General features: G+C 40.2%; 1 long non-coding RNA gene across 1 annotated transcript in view; it reads right to left on the minus strand.

Annotated features, from left to right (window-relative positions):
• The window catches only part of LOC106992498 (uncharacterized), a 45,985-nt gene that overhangs the window by 13,655 nt on the left and 12,260 nt on the right, over positions 1-20,070 (minus strand). Inside the window, exon 2 of the long non-coding RNA XR_001438449.3 lies at positions 13,777-13,877. This is a non-coding gene — a long non-coding RNA (uncharacterized LOC106992498). The remainder of the gene's footprint in view (positions 1-13,776; positions 13,878-20,070) is intronic.

Here is a 20,070-nt window from a genome sequence, read left to right on the forward strand (position 1 = left end):
AATGTCAATAACTGAGACTTCTGTTAAAGATCATCTATTTTCCAAAGTTTTTGATATGTGTTGTAAAAATGTCTTAGAAAACATTTGAACTAACTTATGGCTCACTAGCAGCATCTGTGTATGTTGGTCTCTTGATATATTTCACACTTTTGACTATGATTGTATTTCTACATATGTATTAATGTAACTAACATATAGTGATTTTGTCATTAAAATTCACACATATTTGATATTTGGTAAGCTTGAACATCTTTCATTTCTGTAGTGCTTGTTTATGTTTCTTCTTGGGTCCATTATCCATTCTTGTTACTTGTTCATTTGTTTAGATGCTTTATATGTCAAAGGTATTATCAAAGGTTCCAATTCTACATCTTTTTTTTTTTTAATCTAAAAAGTAATTTTAATACAAGTTTAGTTTTTAACCACATGAGCCATGGTATTTCTTAAAATGTTTCTGAGCTTTAAAATATTTGACATCCCAGTCTAATAATGGAAGTATACTCTTTGATAAGAGGTATGTGATTAGAATTCCAGGTATAATACATCCTACTTAAATAACAGCCTGTTTCCCAATATACATTTCACAAGAGTGTGTTCTTAGAAGCCCTTTAATCAAATGCATATTGTTTTCTAAGTTTAACTTCACATATATTTCCTCATCACTGAAGTGTAATTTTACCTGTGATCAGTACCACTAAATATGATCTCATGCTGTTCCTACCCTTGTACTTTGTAGTCTCATGATACCAAACGAAATGTAATTAAACACTTAACACATAGAAGAAAAGTTAGTCTATCACATATAGTAATACTTACATAAGTGACTTATGTGATAATCATGTCCCTACATAGTAAAATTTTTCAAATGTTTGTTCTTGCTCACACATCTTCAACCTGGAATTCCTCTTCCATTCTTTTTGCCAGTGTCATTATCTCTTCTGAAAACTTTTTCTGAACCTCTTTTCTGTGCTAAGTCTACCTCTTCTGTTTCCTAGCACCCTATGCAGACCTCTATTGTAGCACTGGACATCGTACATCTAAATTACTTATGTATTACTCAGTCTCTTAAAATATGAACTCCTTGAGGAATAAGAATGTCTCTTATTAAACCTGAATTGTCAGTGTTTTATGCAGTCCCTGTCACATAGTAGCAACTAAATATATGCCTTACCTGAAAGAATAAGAAAACAACTGTTTTGAAATCCCTGATATTTTATTATATTTTTTTGAGACGGAGTTTCGCTCTTGTTGCCCAGGCTGCCGTGCATTGGCATGATCTCGGTTCACTGCAGCCTCCACCTCCCGGGTTCAAGCTATTCTCCTGCCTCAGCTTCCTGAGCAGCTGGGATTATAGGCATGCACCATCACGCCCAGTTAATTTTGTATTTTTACTAGAGATGGGGTTTCACCATGTGGGTCAGGCTGGTCTCAAACTCCTGACCTCAGGTGAGCGACCGGCCTCGGCCTCCCAAAGTGCTGGGATTACATGATATTTTATTTTACTTAGAAGTAAAAGGCTAAAGAAGGAGTCATTGTTTTTAATTTAATATGTGTGAAATGTCAGACTCTGGCTCCAGCTATATTTACAGTTCAGCCACCATTCATAAATGTAGAAGGACTTATGAAATATGCATCTCCACATGGTCATAATTCATCACTCCTTGTAGAGGGAGCTGTGTTCCTCCTTGGGGCTGGGAGTAATGTCATTCTGAAATGTGCAGGCTATTTTAAGACTGGGACCTTTACTTTTCTCACCTCAGTCACAGGCTCTGGCTCAGAAATCCTATTTTTGGCTCCCGCTCCCTGCACACTTTTCATACCTGTATTGGATAGAATGTGCTCAATGACTTGGGAAAAGTCAGTATGAGGCATTCTTCATTAAAGTAATTAGTGCCAGTTGCTGCAACAGGGAACTCCTGAGACCTTATTGCCTTAAGGCAGTTGAAATTGATTTCTCCTGTAAGTCCAGCTTCATTGCAGCGAGTGAAATAGTGATCCACAGGAGGCACGCCCGTCCTTACCTGCCTCAGCCAAGATTGCTGCAAATCAATCATGCTGAGTCCACAGGTGAGGAATAGCCAGATGGCCCCAACTTACCATCAGAGGACCCCGGGAAGTGTAGGGGAGTACCTGGGTATATGTAGGGCACATCTGGTCTTTGTTACACAGCATCAAGCTTTCCACTATTATCAAAACTCATTTTAACACCTAGATAGAAACAAATTTCTGCCTGAAAAGGGTCTGATACCTTGCAATTTTCTTGCTTCTACAGCACATTCAGGCTGCAGCACAGAAACTCCTGACCTTCACGTTATATCACTGTAATTACTTTAAACATGGTAAGTTAAGAAAAACAAATGAACAAACAAAAAGCTTTGTGAGAAAATAGAGTCAGACACAGCAAGTGGCTTTCATTTCCTGAACCTATTTTCTAATTATGATTCTAATTTTTCTTTTCTTTTTTTGATAGTTTAAAGTTTATTGTTCTTTATATAAACCTTTTAATTTCAAACTGTTTCAGATTTACAGAAAGTTGTTTGGATGGTACAGTTTTCCCATACACTCTTACTCTACTACATCTTCCATTATCCTGATATACTTACCACAATGAATGACAAAATACAAGTACATTGTCATTAAATAAAGTCCATTCTCTTTTCAGATTTCCTCAGATTTTCCCTAATATCCTTTTCATGTTCCATTATTCTATCCAGAATATCACATTACTTATGTCTCCTTCTCTTGCCTATAACAATTTCTCAGACTTCTCTTCTCTTTTTTAATTAATAAGCTCTACACTTTTAAGAAATTCTGATACCAGTATCATGCTGTTTTGGTTACTGTAGCCCTGTAATATAGTTTGAAGTTGGTTAGCATGATGCCTCCAACTTTGTTCTTTTTGCTTAGGATTGCACTGGCTATTTGGGCTCTTTTACAGTTCATCATGAATTTTAAAATACTTTTCTCTAGTTCAAAATCATTATATTGTAAAGACACCTGCATTTTTATGTTCATATCCAGCACTATTCACAATAGCAAAGACATGGAATCAACCTAAATGCCCATCGATGACAGGCTGGATAAAGAAAATGTGGTACATATACACCGTGGAATACTATGCATCCATAAACAAGAACAAGATCATGTCCTTTGCAGGGACATGGATGGAGCTGGAGACCATTACCCTTAGCAGAATAACACAGGAACAGAACACCAAATCCTGCATGCTCCCACTTATAAGTGGGAGCTAAATGATAAGAACACATGGACATATAGAGTGAAACAACACACACTGGGGCCTATCAGAGGGTGGAAGGTGGGAGGACGGGGAGGATAAGGAAAAATAACTAATGGGTACTAGGCTTAATACCTGGGTGATAAAATAATCTGTAGAACAAACTCCTAGGACACATGTTTACCTATGTAACAAACCTGCACAATGTACCCCTGAACTTAAAAGTTAACCAACAAAAAATAAATTCTGGTATTCCTTAAATGGTCGGGTAGTCTGTGGAATGTCCCTCCATTGAAATACTTCTGATGTTTTTCTTGTGATTAGACAGCAATTACGTGTTTGGAGGAGAAAGACCACACAGTAAAGTGCCATTCTTGTCATATCATATCAAGGATACATATCATCAATGTGACTTATTACTACTGATGTTATTAAACTTGATCCTTTGGTTAAAGTAGTGCTCATTGTGATTCTCCACTGTACAATTACTTTCCTTCTGATTTCCATACTTTTCCTCTTTGGAAGGAGGTTAGTACACACAGCCCAAAGCTTAAGGAGCAGTAAGTTATGCTCACTTCTTGAAGACTGGCTGTCTATATAAATGACATGGAATGCCTCTGCACAGATTTGTCCATTCTTTCCCAGTTATGTATTGGTGTTCGCTCCTGGATGTTAATTTCATATTTGGGTTATAATACTATTTTATTTATTTCTTTGCTCATATTGTCCCAGGCTTGGCCCTTTGGAGCCCTCAGCTGGCTCTGCATCATGTTGACATCACAATTATTTTTTTAAAGCTCTTCATTACTTACTTGTACTATGAGATGCTCCAGGATCATCATACGTAATTCCTACCCTGGTCATAAAGTCAGACATTTCTCCAAAGATACTAGTTTCCATTATTTATATGATGTTAGAAACCAACACTGGGGCTGTAGTGTGCTCATTCATATTGGGGTGTTGTTTCTATTTCCTCTGAGCTGACAGAGCAAGGAAATATATATGCATATACTAACCCACATGCATGCATCTATAAATATATCCATATGCTACCTTACACAGACATATCTATGTTAAAGTAAATATTATTTCATACTGATGCTCTCAGCTCTAAACTATTATCATATAGATCATTACAGCCTCCTTCCCTGTTCAGCTGTAAGTTCTTAATGTGAAAAACCTGAACCCCACTGTATGCAGTCCATTTACATATTTCTTTCCAGAATACGTATTAGAGTGGTTTTACAATTGTTAACACAAACCCATGTGAAAAACAGTTCTATCAAATAAAGTACAATGTTTCTGTGCAGTACCTTTTGTTGAGTTTTACAGACTCCACTAACTTCCAAAGTAATTTAGGTCAGTAACCCCCATCCCTGAAGCTTCAGAGAGGCTGTTTCATATATTTGTAATATGGTTCAATTTTTTGGCACGTTCTGCATTTCATCCTGTGATTGCCTGCACTCCTAATATTTTCTGATTTGCATACATTCACTTCTCATGCTTTTACCAGTATGTAATGTTTCTCTTTAGCAATGATAATATTTCTTGCTCTGAAGTCTGCTTCTCCTGGAAGTCTGCTTTTCCTGAAATTAATATAGATACTGCAGCTTTCTTTTGATTATTGTTATCACGGTATGCCTTTCTCCACCTCTTTACTTTTCTGATTCTCTATATTTAAAGTAGATTTCTTATAGATAATATATAGCCAAATATTGTTTGTTTGTAGACTGTTTATAACAGTCTCTGTTTTTAATTAGTATATTTTGACCATTCACACTCATATATTCATATATATATTTATATATATATTCATATATATATGAATATATATATATATTTATATATATATATTTATATATATAAATATATATATATATTTATATATATATTTATATATATATGAATATATATATATTTATATATATATATTTATATATATATGAATATATATATATATTTATATATATATTTATATATATATTTATATATATATTTATATATATATTTATATATATATGAATATATATATATTTATATATATATTTATATATATATGAATATATATATATATATTTCATGTTTGTAACTGTTTACCATTCCTTTGTTCCTTTTTTCTTTTCCATTTTCTTCTGCCTTTTCTGGTTTTATTTTTGTTTTTTAATTCTATATGCTTATTAATGCTCTTTTTCTTTGTTTCTTCTAAAAAAATGGGATACATGTGCAGATCGTGCAGGTTTGTTACATAGGTATACGTGAGCCATGGTGGTTTGCTGCACCTATTGACCTGTCCTCTAGGTTCCCTCCCCTCACAGGCCCTGGTGTGTGTTATTCCCCTCTCTGTGTCCATGTGTTCTCAATGTTCAACTTTCACTTATGAATAAGAACATGCGGTGTTTGGTTTTCTGTTCCTGTGTTAGTTTGCTGAGGATAATGGCTTCCAGCTTCATCCATGCCCCTGCAAAGGACATGATCTCATTCCTTTTTATGACTGTATATTATTTCATGGTGTATATTTACCACATTTTCTTTATCCAGTCTATCATTGATGGGCATTTGGATTGGTTCCATGTCTTTGCTGTTGTAAATAGTGCTGCAGTAAATGTGCATGTGTCTTTATAGCAGAATGATTTATATTCCATTGGGTATATACCCCCTAATGGGATTGCTGGGTCGAATGATATTTCTGCTTCTAGATCCTTGAGGAATCACCGTACTGTCTTCCACAATGGTTGAACTAATTTACATTCCCACCAACAGTGTAAAAGCGTTCCTATTTCTCCACATCCTCTCCAGCATCTATTGTTTCCTGACTTTTTAATAATCGCCATTCTGATTGGCGTGAGATGGTATCTCATTGTGGTTTTGATTTGAATTTCTCTGAAAATCAGTGATGTTGAGCTTTTTTTTATATGTTTTTTTGGCTCCATAATGTCTTCTTTTGAGAAGTGTCTGTTCATATCCTTTGCCCACTTTTTGATGGGGCTGGTTTTTTTTTTTTTTTTTTTCCTGTAAATATGTTTAAGTTCCTTGTAAATTCTGGCTACTAGATTTTGGTCAGATGGTTAGATTGCAAAAATTTTCTCCCAATCTTTAAGTTGCTTGCTCACTCTGATGATCATTTCTTTTGCTGTGAAGAAGCTCTTTAGTTTAATTAGATTCCATTTGTCAATTTTGACTTTTGTTGCAAATGCTTTTGGCATTTTTGTCATGATGCCTTTGCCCATGCCTGTGTCCTGAATGGTATTGCCTAGGTTTTCTTCTAAGGTTTTTATGGTTTGGGGTTTAACATCTAAGTCTCTAATCCATCTTGAGTAAATGTTTGTATAAGGTGTAAGGAAGGGTTCCAGTTTCTGTTTTCTGCATATGGCTATCCCGTTTTCCCACCACCATTTACTGAATAGGAGATCCTTTCCCTCATTGCTTGTTTTTGTCAGGTTTGTTGAAGATAAGATGGTTGTAGATGTGTGGTGTTATTTCTGAGGTCTCTGTTGTGCTCCATTGGTCTATGTGTCTGTTCTGGTACCAGTACCATGTTGTTTTGGTTACTGTAGCCTTGTAGTATAGTTTGAAGTCAAGTAGCATGATGCCTCAACTTTGTTCTTTTTGCTTCATATTATCTTGGCTGTACGAGGTCTTCTTTGATTCCATGTGAAATTTAAAATAGTTTTTTTCTAATTCTCTGAAGAATGTCAATGGTAGTTTGATGAGAATAATTTTGAATCTATAAATTATTCTAGCCAATATGGCCATTTTCACAATATTGATTCTTCCCATCCTTGAGGATGGAATGTTTTTCCATTTGTTTGTGTCTTCTCTTATTTCTTTGAGCAGTGGTTTGTAGTTCTCTTTGAAGAGGTCTTTCACATCCCCTGTTAGTTGTATTGCTAGGTGTTTTCCACTCTTTTTGGCAATTGTGAATGACAGTTCATTCATGATTTGGCTCTCTGCTTGCCTATTATTGGTGTAAAGGAATGCTTGTGATTTTTGCACATTGATTTTATATCCTGAGACTTTGCTGAAGTTGCTTATCAGTTCAAGAAGTTTTTGGGCTGGGATGATGATTTTTTTAAAATATAAAATCATGTCATCTGCAAAAAAGACAACTAGACTTCCTCTCTTTCTGTTTGAATACCCTTTATTTCTGTCTCTTACCTGATTGCCCTGGCCATAACTTCCAATACTATGTTGAATAGGAGTGGTAAGAGAGGGCATCCTCGTCTTATGCTGGTTTTCAAAAAGAATGCTTCCAGCTTTTGCTCATTCAATTTGATATTTGCTGTGGGTTTGTCATAAATAGATCTTATTATTTGGAGATATGTTCCATCAATACCCAGTTTATTGAAAGTATTAAGCATGAAGGGATGTTGAATTTTATCAAAGGCCTTTTCTGCATCTACTGGGATAATCTTGTGATTTTTGTCATTGGTTCTGTTTATATGATGGATTACATTTATTGATTTATGTGACATTTATTGATCTATGTTGAACCAACCTTGTATCCCAGGGATGAAGCTGACTTGATCATGGTGGATAAGTTTTTTGATGTGCTGCTGGATTTGGTTTGCCAGTATTTTATTGAGGACTTTCACATGGATGTTCATCAGGGATATTGGCCTGAAGTTTTTTTGTTGTTGTTGTCGTGTCTCTGCCAGGTTTTGGTATCAGGACGATCCTTGCTTCATAAAATGAGTTGGGAGAAGTCCCTCCTTTTCAACTGTTTGGAATAGTTTCAGAAGAAATGGTACCAGCTCCTTTTTGTATTTCTGGAAGAATTCAGCTGTGAATCCGTCTGGTCCTGAAATTTTTCTGGTTGGTAGGCTATTAATTACTGCCTCAATCTCAGACCTTGTTATTGGCCTATTCAGGGATTCAGTTTCTTCCTGGTTTAGTCTCGGTAGGATGTTTGTGTCCAGGAATTTATCCATTGCCTCTAGATTTTCTAGTTTATTTGCATAGAGGTGTTTATATTATTCTCTGATAGTAGTTTGTATTTCTGTGAGGTCAGTGGTGATATCCCCTTTATCATTTTTTATTGTGTCTATTTGATTCTTCTCTCTCTTCTTATTTATTAATCTAGCTAGTGGTCTATCTATTATGTAACTTTTCCAAAAACCCAGATCCTGGATTCGTTAATTTTTGGAGGGTTTTTCATGTCTCTATTTTCTTCAATTCTTCTCTGATCTTAGTTATTTCTTGTCTTCTGCTAGCTTTTGGATTAGTTTGTTCTTGCCTATCTAGCTCTTTTAATTGTGGTGTTAGGGTGTTAATTTGAGAAGTTTCTAGCTTTCTTAAGTGGGCATTTAGTGCTATACATTTCCCTCTTAACATTGCTTTAGCTGTGTCCCAGAGATTCTGGTACATTGTCTCTTTGTTCTCATTGGTTGCAAACAACTTGTTGATTTTTGCCTTCATTTCATTGTTTACCCAGGAGTCATTCAGGAGCAGGCTGTTCAATTTCCATGAAATTGTGGATTTTGAGTGTTTCTTAATCTTGAATTCTAATTTGATTGTACTGTGATCTGAGAGACTGTTTGTTATGATTTCAGATCTTTTGCATTTGCTGAGGAGTGTTTTACTTCGAATTCTGTGATCAATTTTAGAGTAAGTGCCATGTGGCACTGAGAAGAATGTATATTCTGTTGATTTAGGGTAGAGAGTTCTGTAGACATCTACTAGGTCCACTTGATCCAGAGCTGAGTTCAAGTCCTGAATATCCTTGTTACTTTTCTGCCTCATTGATCTGTCTAATACTGACAGTGGGGTGTTACAGTCTCCCACTGTTATTGTGTGGGAGTCTAAGTCTCTTTGTAGGTCTCTAAGAATTTGTTTTATGAATCTCAGTGCTCTGGAATTGGGTGCATATATATTCAGAATAGTTAGCTCTTATTACTGAATTGTTCCCTTTACTATTATATAATGCCCTTGTCTTTTTTGATCTTTATTGGTTTAAAGTCTGTTTTGTCAGAGACTAGGATCACAACCCCTGCTTTTCTTGGTTTCCGTTTGCTTGTCAAATTTTCCTTCCATCCCTTTATTTTGAACCTTTGTGTGTCTTTGCATGTAAGATGGGTCTCCTGAATGCAGGACACCAATGGGTCTTGACTCCTTATCCAATTTGCCAGTCTGTCTTTTAATTGGGGCATTTAGCCTATTTACATTTAAGATTAGTATTGTTATGTGTGAATTTGATCCTGTCATCATGATGGTAGCTGGTTATTTTGCACACTAGTTGATGTAGTTTCTTCAGTGTCATTGGTCTTTATATTTTTGTGTGTTTTTGCAGTGGTTGGTATCGATTTTTCCTTTCCATGTTTAGTGTTTCTTTCAGGAGTTCTTGCAGGGCAGGCCTGATTGTAACAAAATGCTTCAGGATTTTCTTGTCTGGAAATGACTTTATTTCTCTTTCATTTAGGAAGCTGAGTTTGTCTGGATATGAAATTCTGGGTTGAAAACTCTTTTCTTTAAGAATGTAGACTATTGGCCCCCAATCTCTTCTGACTTGTAGAGTTTCTGCAGAGAGGTCCATTGATAGTCTGATAGGCTTTCTTTTGTGGGTGACCTGGCCTTTCTCTCTGGCTGCCTTTAACAATTTTTCCTTCATTTTGACCTTGAAAAATCTGGTGATTATGTGTCCTGGAGTTGAGCTTCTCATGGAGTGTCTTAATGGTGCTCTCTGTATTTCCTGAATTTGCATGTTGGCCTGTCTTGCTAGGTTGGGGAAATTCTCCTGGATAATATCCTGAAGTATGTTTTCCAGATTGTTTCCATTCTCCCTGTCTCCTTCAGGTACTCCAGTCAACTGAACTGTAGGTTCAGTCTTGTTATGAAGTCCCATATTTCCTGGACACTTTGTTCATTCCTTTTCATTCTTTTTTTCTCTATTCTTGTCTGCATGTCTTATGTCAGTAAGGTGGTCTTCAAACTCTGATATTCTTTTTTCCAATTGGCCATTTCAGCTGTTGATACTTGTGTATGCTTCCCAAAGTTCTCGTGCTGTGTTTTTCAGCTTCATCAGGTCATTTACATTCCTTTCTAAACTTGTTATTTTCATTAGCAATTCTTCTAACATTTTATCAAGGTCCTTAGCTTCTTTGCTTTGGGTTAGAACATGCTCCTTTAGCTCATAAAAGGAAAGCTCATCATAGTTTTTTATTACCCATCTTCTGAATCCTACTTCTGTCAATTCATCCATCTGATCATCCGTCCAGTTCTGTGTCCTTTATGGAGAGATGCTGGGTTCATTTGGAGAAGAGGAGACACTCTGGCCTTTTGGGTTTTCAGCATTTTTTCATTGATTCTTTCTCATCTTCATGAGTTTGTCTAGTTTTGGTTTTTGAGGCTGCTGACCCTTGGATGGGGTTTTGTGGGGGCCTTTTTGTTGTTTTTGTTGTTGTTGATGCTGTTGTTGTCACTTTCTACTTGTTTGCTTTTCTTTCAATAGTCAGGTCCCTCTCCTGTAGGGCGGCTACAATTTGCTGGGGGTTCACTTCAGGTCTTATTCATCTGATTCAGTCCTGTGCCTGGAGATGCCACTCAAGGAGGCTGGAGAGCAGCCAAAATGTGTTCCTGTTCCTTCTTCTGGGACCTCTGACCTTAAGGGGCACCAACCTGATGCCTGTAGGATTGCTCCTGTATAGGGTGTCTAACAACCCCTGTTGGAGGGTCTCACCCAGTTGGGTGACACAGGGAGCAGGACCCATTTAACGAAGCACTTTGTTCCTTGGTGGAGAGGGTGTGTTTCGCTGGAAGAGCCCACTTGTCTGGGCTGACCAGATTCCTCAGAACTACCAGGAGGAGAGGCTAAGTCTGTGATCTGCAGAGACTGTGGCCACCCCTCCCCCTAGGGGCTTAGGCCCAGGGAGATCCTCTGGCTGGAGTTATTGGAGGCCCTGCAGGGAAGCCCCACCCACTGAAGAAGGATGGGTCAGGGTTAGACCTGAAGAGCCAATCTGGCCACAGACTGGCACAGCTGGTGCATTGAGTTGTGGGGATAAGTCTTGGGACCAAGCTATCCAGCCTCCTTGGCTCCAGCAGGAGAAAAACGCAGCCTGGAGCTATGGAAATGGGTCTGCCCTTCCCCTGCCCATGGAGCTTAGCTTGTTAGGCAGTTGCAAGTCCCAGTGCTGGCTGCTGCCCCTCCCCCAAGGAGCTAAAAGGCTTAGGGAGCAGGCAGCTGAAGCAGGTGTTGGTCACCCCTCCCCTTAGGAGTTGAGTTCCTCAGGCTTAAGCAGATTCCAGCTGAGAGGCTGTAAGAATCTGCATGTTCCAGGGTTGGCAGGCTAGGCCCTGGTGGGGTGGGTTCGCGAGTGGGATCTTCCAATCTGTGGGTTGCACACTTACGTGGGAAAAGCACAGTTTCCTAGGCTGGGTGGCATGCTCACTCACTGCCTCCCTTGGCTGGGGGTAGGGGGTCGCAGTGGCTCTCAGGTGGGCTGCCATGCCACACTGGTCTTCCTTCTCTCCGTGAGTCACGCCACCCTTCTAGTCAATTTTGATAAGAGAATCTGGATACCTTGGTTGCCAGTGAAGGATTCACACACTTATTATGGTTTTTTGTGGGTTTTTTTGGAGCCTCCGAATGCATCTCCTTCCAGTCGGCCATCTTGGCCCCTCCCCTCCCCTTTTCTGGTGTTAATTGGGCATTTTATTTGATTCCATATTTTATTTGGTCTTAGTATGTGAATTATAGTTCTTTTTAATTTTTGTGTGTGCTTGCCCTAGAGTTTGCAATATACATTCATAAATAATCGAAGTCCACCTTCAAATATCATTATGCTATTTCACATGTAGTACAGAAATCTTCCAATATAATATGACTGATTCTTCCTTCCCATCCCTTATGACATTGCTGTTACTGACTTTACTTATCTAAAAACTATAATCACCCAATGTATTGTTAATATCATTACTTTAACAGTTACCTTTTAGTCCAATTACAAGAAACAACAATAGTTTTATCTTTTTCTGATGATCTTTTTTTCCTTATGTAGATCTGAGTTTTTGACAATATTGCATTACTGTCACAAGACAAAATTACACTTCCACTTCATGAGCAATGCTTTTGTTCCAGATGTAACTGTTTTCTTTCCACCTTCATTACGCAGAAGAGATATCTGCTTGCAAAACTTTACAGTTCAGAGAGGTTTTTGATGGTTAATATTTCAAAGCTACCCAGTGACAGACATAAAATTATGTACCTCATTTATCACTGTGGGAGCTTTGATTATATTTCCCAACCCCAGCTTCATGCCAGACTTTGCATCTGGAATTCACAGTTGCTTGCTCTGTAAACCACTGCTTAGGATGCTATCTTGTTGCCCTCCATAGCATACAGGATCATGAATAACTATACATGCAAATTATAGTAGCATGGCGTAGAAAGGTCGTGGCAGTCTGAAAATAAATACTCAATGTGCAGAACCACCACCACTACCACTACCCCAACCCCTCTCCTTCGAGTTACATTTTTCACTGTGGCTGCACCATCCTGAAATATTCTGTATTTATAACCAGTTTGCCTTTCAATTTAAGGGAAATGAGAAGAGTATACTGTCCTCTCCAGGCAGTTATTTTGGGGAGATGTTTTCATGTGTTATAATCATTAGGACTGCTCATACATATTCTAGCTTTCTCTTATTTGGGGCACATGGTGGGATTCTACATGCTCTCCCTCGTTTGAAGGTCAGTTTAGCTTTGCAGCTTGTTTTGACCAGTGAAATATGTGCAACGGTGGTGAATATCATTTCTGGACTGAAGCTTTAAGAGACAGTGCAAGTATTGCCAATTCTCTCCTTTGTTCTGTAATGTCTGACAGTCCTGGGATGAGAACAATGCAAAGTACAGCACTCCACCTCCATTCGAAAGGCAGGTTGCATGAGTAAGACGTAAGCCTTACGTGTCTATCTCAAGTAGCACCTCCTCTAAAAATACGCTATCTGCTCACCTTGATTTACTTTTGGCTTTGTAGCAAAAAGTCACTATCTGAAATTATATTGTGTATTGATCTATTTTCGGGCTTACTGCCAGTCTGTCTAGAGATGAGAACTCTGTCTCTCTTATTCAAGACCATAACCCTGTTGCCTTGAACGGTGCCGGAAGCATGGCAAGTGCTCGGTCAAGTTTCTCTGAAACACGGAATTAATAAATGGCTTAAATTGGAAATCAGTTTTCCACAAATAAACTAAAACTTGATGAAGCCTTACTGTTGGCACCTTCATATAAGTTACATGCAATAAAAACATTTCGTACGCACTTGCTATTTAGGGAATGCTTCCTCACAGCTTTCCCTCTTTAGAAGTCTCCATTAATTAGAAATGAAAGGCAATCTGTGATGGGAATTCTGATTTATCAGTAGGGTTTACTATATTTTATGTATGTGTGTGTGTGCGCGAGTAGGTAAACAAGCAGGTGACTCTAAACTCAGCCGTGGGCACGAATTACTGGGAAAAAAAGATGCAAATGTTAGAAATGACACAGCCGGCTGCTTATGTTATCATTTCCGTCTCCCCTGCCTTTCCAGCAGAGTCAACTTTGATTACCGTTGCAGTGGTTCTTCTAAGAAAATGACGACACCCGGCTTTGTAAAGGAATTCTTTGTTCCCTGGAATGTGATGTAGTAGAACAAGATGCATTTCCACATCTGTAGCAAAACAAAGAAAAACACAAAAACACTTTTAGAGACTGTAGGAATAATGAGATTATCAACTGTAACCCCTCAGGGACGGCTGTAACCCCTCAGGGACGGTCCAGATGCTCCTATGGCCACGCACCTGCACCACGGACCTGCGTCCAGGTCGCCCCTACCGCTCGCCCAACCCTACCCCCGCCGTCGGCGCCTGTGCGCAGGCGTCTCTCACGCACCCGGGGCCACCACCACCCTCTCGCGAGAACGTGAGCCTCGCCGTCTGCGCCTGCGCAAGGGAACCCACCAGCCTGGCCCGAACTACCGCGGCATGAGGCCCCGCCCCCGCCCTCTTGGCCGCCGTGTGCGCCTGCGCGCGGGATAGTCGCCGGCCTTGCCCTCTGCAGCTGTCGGCGGCGCTGCCGGCGAGCGCAGGACGATGATGAAGAGGACTGGGCTGCTGGGCGGTCCCCAGCACCCCAGGACCCGGAGCCCCAGGTCGCAGCCTCAGGACCCGGAGGATGTGCCCAGTACCTCCAGGAGACATGCGGACGAAGTAGTCGCCCCGCGGGTTGCCAATCAGGCGTGGTGTGGAGACATGGCGGGGAGGACGCTGGCGGCCGTGTAGACCCGCAGCACGACACCGTGGATTCAGCCCGGGAGGGAGTCTAGCTGCGGGCCATGTCCAGCGTGGATCCCAGAAACCCGCCGCCTAGAGTCGCAGGGCGTCCCGAGGGAGACCTGGCCCCTGGTGGGAGTTGGGTGCGCTCCTGGAAGCCTCCCCTTCTTGAAAGCTGGGAGTTGGCGGGAAGACGACGAGGCGCGGGCACCTTGATTCAGACCCAGAAACCACGCCTCCAGGCGTGGCTAGGAGAAACGGGCTTCGGCTACCACCCTCTCCCTGCCTAGGAGCACGCCTGTCCCAGCACCTGGGCCTGAAGCAGAGGGAGCTCCAGAGCCTGCGAGTCCCAGAGGGCAGGATCTGTTCCTTCTGAGGTGTCCCTAATAGCTCCCTGAACCTCAAGCCAAAGGCCAAACCATGGTGGTCAAGTCCCCCAAGTAGGGGGTCTTTCAAGATGACTTGGGTAGCTGGGACGGTGGCTCATGCCTGTAATCCCAGCACTTTGGGAGGCTGAGGCAGGTGAATTGCTTGAGCTCAAGAATTCAAGACCAATGTGGGCAGCATAGCAAGACTCCCTACCAAAATAAAAAGTATATATGTGTGTGTATGTGTATATATATATTGTATATTTTGTACACAAAAAATAGCTGGGCATGGTGGTGCAGGCCAGTAGTACCAATTACTGGGGAGGCTGAGGTGGGAGGATTGATTAAGAAGTGGAGGCTACAGTGAGCCAAGATTGCATCACTGCATGCCAGCCTGGGCAACAGAGGAAGACCCTGTCTCAAGGGGGAAAAATGAAAAAAAAAAAAACAACAAGAAGACTTGAAGTTACCCAGGTCAGGACTCACGCAGAGAAAAACCAACAGGAGCAACACCCCACATTAGGGGAGGAAGACACCTGGGGATGCACTGACTTCAGTTGTGTGAATTTTACTCTACGGCCTTGCTTACTTTATGAGACAGCAGAGGTGGCTAAGGTCAATCCTGCTGCTCTGTGTGGTGAACTCTGCTTTCCTCCCATTACCATAGGTAAAGGGTCATGTTCCTATGTAAGCCCTCCTGTTCACCAGTCATTTGTGCATGGGGCAGGCTATCATCTCCTGCCTATTCAAGGGAATTGCTAGTCCTGTCTTCTGTATCCTCAGTCACCAACTTCTCAGTTAGTGTTGGACAAACCCTGTGTTCAAAACATCACTGAGGCAGAACTCAATCCATAGAGGCTTATTTAGCCAAGGTCAAGGTCACGTCTAGGAACAAATACAGGATCACAGGAGCATCTGTGACCTGTGCTTTTTCGGAAGAGGGTTTTGGGAACCTCAGTATTTAAAGGGGAAACAGCAAGTAGGAGAGGAAAAAAAGTGAGGGTAGGCAGTGGTAGATGCTTACGTTCTTGTGAAGCTCCATTTACCCTAGTAAATCTGCATTTTACATGTGAAAAGAGGGAGTAGAGGAAAGTCAATAATGAGTTCTTCTTAGGATAGGCCCATGGTGGATTTTTAATATTCTCCTTGTCCTATGAAGATAAGCTGGTAACTGACATTGTCAGAGTGAGATTCAGCAGAACTGTTTTAGGGCTAACTTCTGGAGGAGCTATGTATCCTGGAAGATTCAGCAACTGGCAAGGAATTTCCTTGGGAGCAATGTGTGAGGGAGGCCATCTGGGGAGATATGTGACCTTCTTTTTTTATGGGAACCTGGCTTCTGGATGAATCTAGGACACAGGATTGTGAAATTACAGCTGTTTGGAAACAAAAGGAAGGCAGTATTGCATGACTTAGTTTCCCAGCTTCACTTTTCTTTGGCGTGGTGAGTTCGGGGTCTTGAGATTCTATTTTCTTTCATACCTGTCAGCACTGTTAAGTAAGCAGGAAGACAACCTGAGGTGGTTTCTGTGTTTTGAGTTCCTGCATAATAAATCACAGCCTGATTTAGTACATAAACCCAAACCTAAATTAGGAGTAAATTTTTTGTAGCAGATAGCCAGATTTCAGCAAATCACAGGCTTCCAGCTAGCGAGACTATGCCCAAATAAGGCAAATGTCTCATTACATGATGCTCAAATAAGGCAGCCCCTTAGGTGAGGCCAACCGGGTAACTTTTCTCCTTTGCTTACTTGTTCAGCCTGTACAAATTTGCTGCTTACGACTGCTGAGCGGAGCTGTCTAAACGTCTTCTGGTTTGGAGTGCTGCCTTATTTATGAATTGTTCTTTTCTCATATAAAGTTGGTTAAATTTCACTTGTCTAAAGTTTTGTATTAAACTGTATATAAAACATCAGTAGCACAATTTGGATTCAGATACCCAAATATTGACTATGATATGTAAGTAATCCTTAAGCAGACTGATTTACAAAGGCCTGAACAACTTTGATATTCTGAAAATTCACCTCTTCTGATGAAAAAATTGTCAAGACCCTACATTTAGCAGGAAAAAAACATGCTTAACAATGCGTGTAGGTTAAATAAGTTATGTTAACAACAACAATATCACAATTAGAAAACTTGCTATGCCAGGCACTATGATAAACACACCTTTGTACCTTTTTTAATCCTGAAAAATGTCTAATAAGTATGTATTTAATAATATTTGTATTTAATATTACATGTATTTAATATTGCCCCTGTTTTGTGAATTAATGTAGCAATAAACTGGCTTGCAGTGGTGATGTATTCTATAAGGCAGCCATTGTTGTAATAATGCTAGATAACACTACCAGAATCTCCGTTGCTTATAATTCAGGTACCTATTTTTCTTGTCCATAATATGTGAATCCTGCTGAAATCAGCTAGACTTTGCTCCAGGATGAGGGATTGGTCCAATTATATTCCATCTTTTCACGTGTCTTTCATCAGGTTATTAGGAAAGAGTACACCTCACTGGCTGCTCTACTGGGAAGCTTTATCTCCATTAAGTGAACCACAGAGAAAAAAGAAGAAGAGTTTTACTTCTGTCGTCTGGTGATACATTGCTTTGGTGAATACAGGAAACCACAGGATAAGCAACAACGCTCTTTGATAAATTCCACAGGCTCTCCTGATATGGCAGCCAAGTCTTTTCCCAGTAGCCAACCCTTTGCACTAAACAATGTGGATTTTATTTCTGTGGATGTTGTGAATGTGGACCTAAACTTCTCTAAGAGAACTTTTATTCCTCAAGCCTGAAGATGTATTGCATTTTTTTTTTTGTATATGTATTTGATCCACATAAAGAAGGGGGAAAAAAGTTTGTATGTGTGGATAGCATTCCAAGAAGGAACTGTAGCCCCAGGAAAGCTGTTATTTCTGCTCTTCTCCAGCTACCTGCCAACAATTTGTCCTCAAAAGAGGCTCTTTCTGACTATTTAGATCTGTCACTTACAGATTGGCAATTTTCATGCATTTCATTCCGCTTTGCTTTACTTTGCTTTACTGGCATCATTCTGCTTTGCTTTACTGGCATCATCTTTATCAGAAGGATATATAAATATAGATATATGGATATCGTTTGTCTTCCCTTTCTCCACATTAACATATTCCATGAGTGCAGGAAGTGAAATAGCATCTTTATTTCATTACTCTTTGGTCCATAATACATTCCCTGGCACAAAAGGAACACTTAAATACTTAACTATCAAAATTAAAAAATAAGTAAAATCACTGGATATGGAACATGCTCATTATTAAATGTTTTTATACCATTCTACCAGAAAACTATCAGCCACTGTTCCACCACGGTGCTTTCCCTCTCTTGCTTCTTGCACCTCCTCTGTTGTTCTTCCTTTTTGTTAGTTCCAGTTCCACATCATAGTCACAGCAAATGTAAGAGAATGGAGAATGCAGTTTTTCAGCTGGGCACAAAGGAACGCTGAGTGAAACAGAAGTTGTTAATGAGGAAGAGGCAGGCACCTAAACTGGGTGTCTCCTGATCACCTCTCTCCCCGTTGCTCTGTGCCCCATATTCAGAGTAGATTCACCAAAGGTCTCCCTTGCTCTCTAGCTTCTAGTCGATTTTGAAAAATTCAGAGCATGGACAAGAAATAGCAGAAAAAGAAATTGTGATTGATTTGAGTATTTATTTTCCTGGCTTCCTCCATGTGGAGTTGCTAAAGACTGGCTGCATCTTTCAGCTGCAATCACAGCTCCTGCCTGGCAGCCTTCTCGGTCTCCAGGTTGTAGGAAGCACTTTGTCTTGTTTATCTTTCAGGCCTGTGGGTGGCAATAATGTTCTTTGTTAATACTAGCCTTAAGATTTCACAAATTATTCCAACTGTTTACTGGAAACCACGAAAAGGACACTGCCTGACATCGCCACTATGTGTCTTTCTTTTAGGGGTCATAATGTAGGAAACACATTTGTTGTCCTCCAGAGAGGGCCTCCAAGTCAACTCCGCACTCCAGAGAGGGCCTCCAAGTCAGCGCCACACATCTGACTTGCCCCAACCATTTTATGGAGTGCACTGAGGTGTTTTAGGGTCCTGCTTCTCTTCTAGAACAGCATCTTCCCTAGAGTGACTTCTCAGTGCTCCTCAGGCTCAAGGCCAGACCATGAAGATGTCATGTTTTCCCTAGAGCTGAAAGCTCCTTGAATCAAGGGAACATGGATATTTTACTTGACTGCTGTAGCCTTGTAGCAGACAAGATGCTGCTTCCAGCTACAGATCTTGAGAAGGATGCCTCGCACCTATTTAAAATAACACGAAAATCAGTAGCTCACATTGCAAAGCCCAAAGAAGGAAATCCTCCAACTTCAGTCACTTCAGCTGTTCAACCAAATCCTTAATACATAGGGCTCTTTTTCTCTCTCTGTTCAGGTGTCCACTAGAACAGCAGTCCCCAACCTTTTTGGCACCAGGGACTGGTTTCATGGAAGATAATTTTTCCACAGACTGGGGCAGGTTGGGGGGATGGGTTCAGGATGATTCAAGTAAATTATATTTATTGCATATTTTTATTTCTATTATTATTATGTTGTAACATATAATGAAATAAGTATACCACTCACTATAATATAGAATCAGTAGGAGCCCTGAGCTTGTTTTCCTGCACCTAGATAGTCCCATTTGGGAGGGATGGGGTACCATGACAGATCATCATGCATTAAATTCTCATAAGGAGCATGCAACCTAGACCCCTCGCATATGCAGTTAACATTTGGGTTCATGCTGCCACTGCTCTGACAGGAGGTGAAGCTCAGAAGGTAATGCAAATGATGGGGAGTGGCTGTAAATACAGATGAAGCTTCAGTGGCTCACTTGCTGCTTACCTCTTGCTGTGTGTGGCCCAGTTCCTGATAGGCTATAGACCGGGATTGGGGAGCCCTGCACTAGAATTTTCATTTGACCTATGTGCTCACTTGATCACAGAGAGTCAAAAGGAGAGAGAAAATAATCATTTCCCTAATCAAAAACTATGAGGTCCCTTCCTTTAGTCTGATTGAGGCAACTCAGGACATGTGTTTACCCTTGGACCAAACATTGTCATCAACAGGATGCTGGGTTTATGCATCTTGGAGCTGGCAATTAGGTCAGCTTTTCTGAAGTACAAGGAAAAGAGGACTCTTGAATCAAATTAATGGTTCCCTTGGGAATGAGAAAGGGATTTGTATGTT

Source organism: Macaca mulatta, chromosome 11 (genome assembly GCF_049350105.2).
Source record: "Macaca mulatta isolate MMU2019108-1 chromosome 11, T2T-MMU8v2.0, whole genome shotgun sequence".
NCBI lineage: Eukaryota > Metazoa > Chordata > Mammalia > Primates > Cercopithecidae > Macaca > Macaca mulatta.